This window comes from Ammospiza caudacuta, chromosome 1 (genome assembly GCF_027887145.1).
Source record: "Ammospiza caudacuta isolate bAmmCau1 chromosome 1, bAmmCau1.pri, whole genome shotgun sequence".
Taxonomy (NCBI): Eukaryota; Metazoa; Chordata; class Aves; order Passeriformes; family Passerellidae; genus Ammospiza; species Ammospiza caudacuta.
The window spans coordinates 79,924-90,004 of NC_080593.1; the positions used below are offsets into that span (position 1 = coordinate 79,924).

Consider the following 10,081-nt stretch of genomic DNA (forward strand, 5'->3'; position numbering starts at 1 on the left):
GCTCTTCGTCTCAAGTCGGCTGCGTTCGCCTACACTCGGCTCTTCGGCTCTTCGGAACAATTCGGCCCGGCTCGGCTCCCTCAGGGCGGGAAGGCGGACGTGACAGGACCCCGGCACAGCGAGGCGTTTACCCACATGCCTGTCACAAACCCGCCGAAATACGCCCGCCCGCGGCGCCGCTGAGACCACAGCATGTGTCGGGTACACTTGAAACGCCACAGAAAATACCACCGGGGCCGCGCCGGGGTCGGTATTCCATGCAGGCAGTCCACTGACACCCACCCCGGTCCTCCACTTCCCCGCCCTTTTCGCCGCCCTGTTGAGACGGTCAATTAAAAGTCCGCGACATCCGCCACGCGCCACTCCCAAGGTGGCGGCCTCTCGGCGCAGGGCTGCAGTACCGCGCTCTGCCCACAAGGCGGCAGCACTGCCGCCCGCCCCAGCCGGGGCCGCAGCGCGCCTCGGGGCTGCGGGCAGCGAAGGCGGCAAAAAACAACAGAGGCGACCCCCGCCGAAAACTGCTCTGAAATAAATGCCCCAAAACAACCGGGAAGAGGAAAAAAAAAACTTCTGCCTCTAATCTAATAGGATAATACAAAACAAAACCCCAACAATTTCTTTAAAAAAAAAAAATTAAATCTTTTAAAAAAATTTTTTTTCATATTAATATTCACATTTCTATTTAATAATGTATATTGATGTACACTGTCCATTTATACATTTGTTTTTATGAATACATTTCTATTCCATATTGCATATATCCCTAAAACTTAAATTTATTTTTATATTTTTATACATATTTTTACATAGTAAGTATATATTTCTGTTAGGATTTTTACTTCTGTAACACTCACAGTACTCAAAATAAAACCCCTGCCTCTACCCCATACATGGCAAAAAAAACCCCTTTCATTTCAACTGTATTTGAATTAAAAAAAAAAAAATTCAAATTTATATTTAAAATATTTACTGATGTATGATCGATTTTGCATTCATATTTAGCGATTTATTTATAAATTTATATTCTATGTTACATGTGTTCCTATTACTTATATCTTTATATACTTTTACTCATATCTTTATATATTTATTATAACTTTCTGTGTTAGGATTTTTACATCTGTAACACATTATTTAAAATAAAACCCCTGCCTCTACCCACATGAAAGCCAAAAAGAACCTCAGTCTTCTCAACTGTATTTAAATATTTTTTAAAATTCAATTTTCCAGGTTGATATTCACTTTTACATTTAAAATGTATACTAATGTATACTCTTATTTGTATTCTCCATTACATCTCTTCCTATTATTTATATTTACTTATATTTTGTGTTTATATATATATATATTTATATCTCGATTTAATATCTCAATATTAAGAAATATGTAACAATAATATCTACATTCATATTATTTAAAATGAAAACCCTGCCTCTAACCCAATAATAAAAAAGACCCCAACCCTTTCTTTTAAAAAATATTTAAATAGGTTTTATCCTTATGTCTGATTTTTATATTCGTATTTCTATTTATAATAATGTATATTAATGTCTATTGCTTACATATACATTTATCTTTACCAATGTCAAGTTATAAATAAATTTACATTCTATACTACATCTGATGCGAGTAGTTATTTATATATTTTTATACATTGATTAAATATTTCTGCGTCAAGATTTTTACTTCTCTAACACTTATAATATTCAAAATCAAACCCCTGCCTCCACTTCAATAAAAGCCAAAACATTCCCTTTCTTTTAAACTATATTTACATATTTTTATATTTATATTCCCGTATAATGTTATTTATATTCTGTACTACAACTCTTCATATTACTTACATATATTTATATATAAATTTATATTCATGCTTTAGCAATTTCTCTTTATATATTTATTATATATTTCTATCTTAAGATCCACATTTCTATATTACTTATATTATTTAAAATAAAACTCCTGCCTCTAACCAAATAAAAACCAACGACACCCCTTTATTTGAACCAGGTTTAAAATTTAGGAAGTAAATTTATTTTTCAAAATTAGAATGATATTTATATGGATATTTTTATTTATTTTATTCATAGATATTATATATATTAGAGAGAATACCTTCTAATAGAATCATAGATATATATTTTCTGTATTATATATATTTTTTTACTTCTATTTATTTAAATTAAATATGTATAGATATTTGTATTTCTATATATATTTGTATATCTGAATTTATATTTTATTTCAATCATTTATTTAAAAACCCCAGCCTATAACCTAATAAAACCCCCAATTTACTTTTACTCTATTTAAATATTTTTATTTTTACAATCTATATTTATATATCTTTGTATATATATATATATATATATATATATATAAAAAATAGACTATCATTTACCGATATGATATGTTCCAATTATATACCATGTATTATAGTTTTATGTATGTATCTGTTATCTATATTTATGTTTACCACTCTAATTTTAGATTTATTTTTAAATTCATATTTATTGCTATTTTCATCTCTATATTAAACCATACAAGTTCACTAACCCGACACACCGGAGCCACAACGATACCGTACCTTTGTCAGCGCCGGCACGCAGCACACGCCCGTCCCGTCGCAGCACATCAAACAAAACCTATTTCTATCACTAACGGAACAAACATCCCACAACGTCACTGAACCCCAATAAAAACTCAAATAAACCTAACTGTAAATCATTTTTAAATCCCACTATAAAGTAGCCCAAAACCTCCGCACATGCTCATCATAAACTTCCTCCTAAACCAGTATCTCAAAAACCCCAAAAAAACTCAAATACACCTTGAAAATGACACAACTGCTAATAAAAACAAACACCCACTAAAAATTAAATCAAACCAACTCACGAGACTCAAAACTGTACAACTGACCCTGAACATTACTAAAAAAAGTCCCCAAAGCTCTACCTTTATGCTCATGCACAAATAACAACCTATCATCTATACAAGTTATTTGAAAAAATTAAAAAAAATAATTAAAACCATGAAAATAAAAAATCTAAACTATTAAAATACTAAAAAATATCACTGCCTAAATTAAAAAACGTATTGCCTATAAAAACCCACCATATAAATGCCCCTGTCCCAAAAAATAAAAACAAAAAAAACTATCGAACCAGAAAGAAATCACAACTTAGGAACACCAAAACCAGAGCGTTCAAGAAGTCACACCACATCCCTTATCATACACCAACTACAAACAACAGAAAACAATACAAGGAATTCTTAAAAACCACCTTAAGACCACTACATTGAAAAACATTTCAAAAATTAAAAACTGCATCTAACAAAAGCCATCTAATAAATTCACACCCAAAACTCCAGCAGCCCAGCTGGCCCTACCAAAGCTCTATGTTTATGCATACAACAAACAAAACCAAAATCCCAGTAATACCCATCAGAAATCTATGAAAGAATCCTATTGAAATTAATCCTGCCTCAAATACAAACCAACCAATCCAGAAAGACAGCTTCACTCAGAAAACAATTTACACAGAGTTAATAATACCAAGAAATAAAACAACACACCATATACCACCAATGAATATCATAGTGAAGTAAAAAAAAAACACTACATTTTTTCCTTTTTGTTTTTTAAACTAACTTCTTTTATTAGCTAGAACAAAAGCTTTTGCCAGGTCTGTAACAACAACAACTTCTTTTTTTCCTTCTCCTTCTAAAATGTCCCTTCTCACTCCCAAATTCCTTTCAACTCCTGAGTTTACATCCAAGCAAAAAGCAAAATTTGTGCACTCGTGCGTCCGATGCTCCTGTCAGGTTCTCTGTTTCCCTCCACATCTTCTTACACTTTCAGTCCTCACGCTGTCCCGCCGTGATGAGTCTGACAGAAGAATTGGCACAAGTTAACAGAGCATTTCCCTCCCTCCCTGCCTCTGCTTTCCTCAGCGCATTTCAATCCATCCCAGGCCTGCAACGATGCACGCTCACCCCAAAGCTCACAGCAAGCACGCAGCAGCTCAGGCTCAGGGGCTCGGTGCCTTGGATAGCCGAGGAAACTTCTGATGAGCCTCCGTTCCAATAAACTGGAATGCAAACTCACCTCCATCTCAGAGCCTCAGTGACCTCGCCCAGCCCCTTCATGACTTGCAGGCACAAGGATGCAAAGCAGCTTTTTGTCTTTTCTCCGGAGTGCCAACGGGTCAAATATGTCGGCTTTGACATCACTGATTACCCTCTCTTTGAAGTCTCCCAAGGACACTTTTAAAGAAAATACAGAAGACTGCTGGTACATCCATGTGGGATCAGGAGGAAAGCAGCAAGGATCCGAGGCCAGCGGCGCGGCCGGGCAGTGCCACGTCCCTGCCACCCTGTGACAAGGCACACGGCTGCAGAGCCCCAGAGCCCGCAGGCCCTGCAGCTGCCACACGGATGGACCTGGTTCCCTCCCCGGGTGCCCAGGGGGAAACCTGAGGGCAGGCGTCCTCCCCGAGGGTGCACCCGGAGCCCCGGGCAGGGATGGAGTCGCCGGCTGCTCTCTGGGGACGAGACCCTCCCTGCAGGCGACGCTGCCTCGTCCTCTCCCTCCCCGTGGGACAGGGACCTCCAGGCTCTGCGACCAGCCTCCTTCCGTCAGCGTCCCGGTGCTGTGTCACAGCCACAGGGGTCAATTCGTGGTGAGTACCGATGGCACGCAAATGGCAGCCCGAGGAAATCGTCTTCTGGGCTCTAAGTGGTTGGGACAGGCTCTGATTTTCTCTTTTGTATCTGTATGATGATTAGTACAACAGGGCTCTGATGGATGACGTGGCAACACAGATTTATATTAAAAACCCCTCGATAGGATTACATCGACTTCTAGGAAAAGACAAAAGCTTAGGACCCTTCTGAAATCTACTTTTAATCCAAAGCACGGGGCTTGTCAGCACGCTGCACCTTCCAGCTTTTCAAAGCAGCTTACCTCTGAAGACCAGCAAACACTGATTTCTACAGAAACAACGGGCAACCCCCAGGCTAATCTCAACACTACTGTTTAATAGGGGACCTGCCAGCGTGCCAGTCCAGCTTTAAGTGTGCTTTACTTCAGTCTAACATCCCCACAAAATTCTTCTCACATCTTCCAACCCTGAAATCTTATTTTCCCCTAAAGCTTCTCTTCATTAGCAATTTCCAAGTAACATGGGATTTTTACAACATTCAAAAATGTCATGCTGGACTGTGCTACAGAGTAATCTGCAAATATAAGCTTAGCAAAGTTTGAATTGACTTGTCCAGAGAAAAAACCTACAAGTGAACACCTACACCCGCCTACAAAGAGCTAACGAGCCCCTGGCAGCTGCCAGCATCAAAGCACAGCGGATGTTTCTAATACAGGGTAAGGATAACAATATCACCTCCTGTTCTCTCCAGCTTCTTTTCCCTGCAGTCGTATTTTGCTTCGTATGATTTTTTTAGTCTCTGCATCTTCTTGGACAGCACCGAGCCCGACGGCAAGGAGACGAGAGTCTTTCCCTGCCGTGTGGAGAGAACCAGGAAAACACTTAAAGTAAGAACAGGGCAGTTTGAAATTCATACTTGCAACGAGAAGCAGCGCCTACCCAACAGAACAAAAGGAAACAAACCATGATACCTGCCTGGGGACAGAAGACATATAAACTCTCCAGGATTTACAATTCCAGCAACCAACCCCTTCAGGACAGCAGCCAAGTGTCCCATGGGGTGGTGCTGCACCAAAGAACCATCTGAGAGGTTCCAAAGAGTGAAATGCACAATATTTTGCAAAGACAAAAAATCTTGCAAAATAACAAAAATACAATAGATGTAAACTACAGGGCAAGAGTACAAGTGTTACCTTTGGGAGCTGGAACCATCCAGGTGAGCACCTGATAACTGCATCCTCACCAGAGTTTGAACCCTTCAGGACACAGAAGGGTTTTCCCCAGGAATTTCACAGACTGAGTTTTGACAGAAGCACGCTCGCCGGATCCTCAGAAACGTCGCCCATTCTCCAGGTGTCTGGAGAGAACTGCAAATGGCTCTCACGTAGTTTGAGCTAGTTCTGTAAGGTCTCAGGGGGAATTTCACCAGATGCAACCAAATTGGGCAACTCCCAGTGGGACAGAAGGAACCCAAAGCTTGGGTTCGCAGAGCTGCAGCAAATACTGAGGAAACAAACAAAACAGCATCAAAAATAATAAACCATCCTTCTTTTTTCTCTTGCTTTTGTTTTTTTCTTATGCAGATCAGCACAGCAATTAAAGAGAAGGTGAAAAACTCACCATTACTGAACATTTCATCACCTGTAAGCTGAGCATCCTTAGCATAGAGGACTCCAAAGTTAAAATTCACCCATCCCTGGGAAAGAAAACCAAATATCGTATGATAAACAGTCAAACAGCAGACATAAAAATTTGTTTCCTCTAAGGACTTTCAGGTACGTATGTATCTTTGCATTACACATGAGAACATACACTTTAGACCATCACCTAATACATAATAATTTACCTTTAAATTTTGATAGTATAGCATGAATTTTTTACTTAAATTGGTGATCTATTATTATTCAGTTGGTGCCTAAAAGTATTTCTGCTGTCACGTTCAAAAAAACATGAATTTTTTTTTTACTGTAAGGAGCAATTGATTTCAAAGTCATCACAAGCCCATCAAAACACAAAGCTCTGTTCACTGGACGGCTCTGTGAGCTAGAAGTAGTTAGGCTTCTACTTCCCTCTTGTTCTTCCAGAACCAATAAATCCTGTCAACAAAACCAGGATCTTTAGCCCACTGCTGTGAAAGATTCTACAAGGATGATGGCTTGATTTGTGTTTAGAAGTTTTGATTTGAAATGGCCAGACCAATGGATAAAGACAGTGTAAGTAGTATTACATTACTATTATAATTATGTCTATTATTATTTTTACTAGTACTACTACTATTATTATCACCTGCTACTGGAAGAAACAAACCAGTAGTACCTATACTTAATTACTTTTATTTCCAGAAAATAATAAAGAAAAAGTACCAAACCAAAAAAAGTCACTTCCTACCTTTTATATCAAGGGATGAAAAATTTCTCTTGGGCTCTTCTCCAATTTATCAAGACTCACAGCACTGAAAGGCAAACAAAACAGTGCTTTATAGAAGGCCAAGTGCACATTGCAAGGCTGAGCCACCAACTGATTGCAGTGACAGCAGTTACAACACGAATGGTTCCCAGAGCCTCTGTTCCATGGAATGTTCTGTGGAACTGCCATTTCTTTCCCAAAATACTAACTTCCAACACTTCCTAAACGTATTTGGTATTTTAAAACAACAGAAGTTAGTGAGACTCTGTGTGGAGGTCAGGTTTAAATTTATTTCCTTGTAAAGCACAGAGCTCTGTTCCATCACCCTTCCCTTCGGCTCTACGCTGCATCATGGTGAGCATTTGAGGAGGGCTCAAGAACCAATTCTATTTCTCTCTTTTTCTAGCTCTCTCTATTCTTAAATCATTCCAGACAAGTCCAATGAAAAATGACAAGTTCAGCATCAAAGTCACACTTTTTCCCTTTGTCTGCTCAAGAACAGGCTCTAAATCCACTTCTTGCTGCCTTCAACGATTAAGACTTGCAAAACCATTTTTACATGTTTTACAGCTTTATCATAAAACCCACAGAACGCAAGCTCTCAATTACAGGAAAAGGTAATTCACAGGCAAATATCTAAAGGGATCACTTACTTGGAAATACATACCTTGATAGAGATCGCACTGAGAACGTTTCTGTGGGACTCTAAGGGAGACATATTTTCTGGGTACCCTGGAAAGAAGAAAAGCTAGGATATATTACAGGACATCCCCACTTTTTCTACATATTCAAATAGGATTTTTAATAAAAACAATTCAGTTAAAAAAAGAAGGAAGAAAACCAAGGTGATTTTACTCAGCTATATTTACTCCCGATTTAGAGCAAAAAAAAAGTCACGGGTGCTGCAAAGAAAAAAAAAGTGAACCATAAACACCTACAGTAGAATTTTAAAACAAGTGCTTGGATAAAAGAATCTTATGGAACGTGAAGTAGAAAAAAGTGAAACCACTATCAGACCTGCCACTTTTCTCACCATTGTACAAGAACATCCTAAAAGCAGTATAAAGTCACTGCCTAAAACCGGTCACGGGATGTAACCAAGAACAATTTAGGCATTTGCTAATCTAGACAGAAACCTTTTCTGGATGCTAGTGTCAAATCACAAGTTTTGTCTTTCAGAAGCTCGACAATGCTGGAAAGCATTTTCCCTGGGGCTCGGGAGGGCAGAGGCGGAAGCGGGGATGAGTTTGCAGCTCGCACCTGGGCCATCCGAAGGGTACAGCCCGCCGGCTCCCCGCGCTGGGCATTCTCCCGGCCATCTCGGGCTTTACCGCTCAGCGCCGCTCCGTCCGTTTCCACGGCGCAAAGAGCCACGAGCACTAACGCGGGCAGCAGCCCCGTCACGCCGCCGATGTCGCAGCGCTCCCTGCTCGCAACGCCCGACACGCGGCGGAGCCGCCTCCGCCCGCAGCACCGGCAGCAGCCCGAGGGAGACGGCTGCGGCTCGGGGGCTCCTCCGGCGCCTCCGCCAGCCCGAGGGCGGCCGCCCCACCGGGACCGCGGCAGCGCCCGGCGCCGCTCGCCCGCGGCGGCTCCTGCAGCTCCCGGCCCGCGGCAGCAAAGCACCGCCTCGCCCTCCGCCATCGGCGGGCGGCAGCGCCCCCGCCCCCGGCACCGCTGAGTGAGGCCGACGAACCGGGCGGACGCTCCTTCCGCGCTCCTCAGCTCCACGCGGGCGCCCACACGGAGCCTTCGCCCCTCCAGCGTCGCCGTCCCGCGCCGGAGAGGCGCCGCCAGCTGCCCGCGCACAGCCCCGCGCGGCCGCCTGGCACGCCAGCCACTCATGGGCCGCGTCAGCCGTTGCGTCACACGCCGCGCCGGCAGCACGGCCTGCCGGGAGTTGTAGTCTCGGGCTGACAGCCACGGCGCCGTCCCGCGCCACCGGGAGCTGCACTCCCTCCCGGGCATCAAACGGCTCCTTCGCCCCAGGGCGGGGAAGGACCCGAGGCAGCACCGCTCCTCCCGAATGCCCTCTCTTTTTCCCTCCAACTCTTTTTTCTTTTTTCACTCTGGTTTTCAACCCTTCCCTTCCCTCTTGCTCTCCTGCTTCCTTTCCTTTCCTTTCCTTTCCTTTCCTTTCCTTTCCTTTCCTTTCCTTTCCTTTCCTTTCCTTTCCTTTCCTTTCCTTTCCTATCCCTTTCTTGTATTTCTGATCTTGGTTTATCTTTCTAGCTTTAGAATAAAACAGCAGCAGTAGAAACTGTCAGGATACCTGGGAGTAAAAAAAAACCTCCAAAACGAAAATGATTTAAAGAAAACTATTTATTCCCTGGGAGCCTGAAATTTTCTACTGCTGCACGTGACATAGAGCTTTTAATCCCTTCTTATAGATAGTTGATATTTGATACTTACTTTATACAGCGCCCCCTGCCGTCTGTCCCGGCGCACTGCAGCCCCAGCGCTCCCTGTCGTCTGTCCCGGCGCACTGCAGGCACAGCGCCTCCTGCCGTCTGCACAGGCGCACTGCAGGCACAGCGCTGCGGCGGCGTTCGGTTCTGTTGAATGAAACTCGGCTGAATTCGGCTCCGTTCGGCTCTTGGTCTAAACTCGTTTCAGTTCGGCTCTTCGGCCGAACTCGGCACGATTGGGCTAAACTCGGTCATATTCGGCACATTGTCTAAAAGCGGCCAGTGTCGGCTACACTCGGCTATCATCGGCTCTTGGTGTAAACTCGGCTGTTTTGGCCACACTCGGCTCTTCGGTTCAAGTCGGCTGTTTTCGGCTCCTCTGGGCTCCTCGGGGAAACTCGGCTGTTTCCGGCCACACTCGGCTCTTCGGTGAAACTCGGCTGTTTCTGGCCACACTCGGCTCTTCGGCTCTTCGCAACTATTCGCCCCGGCTCGGCTCCCTAGGGCGGGAAAGCGGCCGTGACAGGACCCCGGCACAGAGACCCGTTTACCCACATGCCTGTCACAAACCCGCCAAAATACGCTCGCCCGCGGCGCCGCTGA

The 10,081-nt window shown here is 43.0% G+C and overlaps 1 long non-coding RNA gene across 1 annotated transcript; it reads right to left on the minus strand.

The window, feature by feature from the left end:
* Positions 1–5,943: 5,943 nt before the first annotated feature.
* LOC131561321 (uncharacterized) lies at positions 5,944–8,491 on the minus strand. The gene is made up of 5 exons (XR_009275064.1): positions 8,331–8,491; positions 7,738–7,802; positions 7,053–7,116; positions 6,285–6,360; positions 5,944–6,167 (listed from the first exon to the last, which is right to left on the minus strand). It is a non-coding gene; the product is annotated as an uncharacterized LOC131561321 (long non-coding RNA).
* Between the last annotated feature and the right edge of the window lie 1,590 nt (positions 8,492–10,081).